Source organism: Aulostomus chinensis, chromosome 7, assembly GCF_037954235.1.
Source record: "Aulostomus chinensis isolate RoL2024-O1b breed Wild chromosome 7, RoL_Achi_v1.0, whole genome shotgun sequence".
Lineage (NCBI taxonomy): Eukaryota > Metazoa > Chordata > Actinopteri > Syngnathiformes > Aulostomidae > Aulostomus > Aulostomus chinensis.
In genome coordinates, this window is record NC_141326.1 from 21,891,384 (window position 1) to 21,892,696 (window position 1,313).

A 1,313-nucleotide genomic window follows, 5' to 3' on the forward strand; every position below is an offset into this window, starting at 1 on the left:
AATGAAGTTGAGGAGAACATGGAGTCGGTCTTTTGATTTATATTTTAAATTTCAAACTAAATTTAATTCTAATTTAAATTTAACCGTGAACCTTCATCCATCTGCATTTAGAGTGAAGGTTTTCATTTTTTTGTTATGTAACCTATATCGGTTAACAATACGATATTGATATTTCTTTTTTGGCAGTCATTTTTTTGTTCAGTAAATAGCTTTTTTGTTCTTGTTGTTGCAGTTTTACATTTTGTTTCTTAATGTTTACACCCGCATTGCAAACATACTAAGCAACAACTACTAGTATGAACTATGCAAATCTAGGCAGCCCTGGAGTCACCCTCCCTGCTGGGCTTTAAAAAGACTCAGTGTCTTGGCTGCTGCTGCTGCTGGAAAGGCTGGTCACTGCCGTGTGTGTTCCTCAGCACCAGCGGGGGATTTGCTTGGCGAGCAGGATGGCTTCACCGTGTGTCTGTGGCACTGTGGAGGGGGACCCGATGGTGTTGTGAGAAGGATGACAGTAGATATCTTGGTGTTGACACATTAGCAGCCCTGAGCTACTTGGTCTTTACTTGGCACATCTTTGCACCTCTATATAAACTTGTGTGTGTGTGTGTGTGTGTGTGTGGGTGAGGGGGGTATTTATATATTTTATGTGTATTTATGGTTATAAAAACAGGAACATGCACATATATGGCATCAAGTCCATTTCCATTTCAATGCATAGGCCTAACATACCAAACCAAGAAGCCACGTCGCCTGTTTATACAGTCTATTGGTGTAAATCTGATATTAGTACAGAGAGAAATAGGATTAAAAGTCTACTTAAGCCCCGGGTGCTGTTAAGGGCTTAGTAGGCAGCCTAGGAAACTACATGGATCAGCTTCTAAAATGTTTGCGGTGATACAAATCATGCTTGCACCACATCTTAAACTCAGATTTTCCGGGATAAATTTCTCTCATGAATGTAAAAAAGCCATTCACTGTCATAAAGTGAAGCACAAACATTACACCGTGAGAACAAGAAGAGAAACACATTTTTGACCAGAGAGGGATTTTAAAATTAGAAACCAAACAGCACCATGCATATAAAGAAACCAAAGATTGATGCATCGTTCTTGGCTAAACCATGAACCTGTAGAGTGAATGACCCAGAAATAAAGCATCATTATCCCTAAAGTTAAGTGACTGATCTACATCACAAAGCGGATAAATTGTCAATAATATTGGCCACGAGTTGAGGCTCACTCTGTTGCCCACGTTGATAGAAGTAGCCAACAAACCCCCTTTTCAGATCTCGCGGGAATTGGACAAGTGGCTAA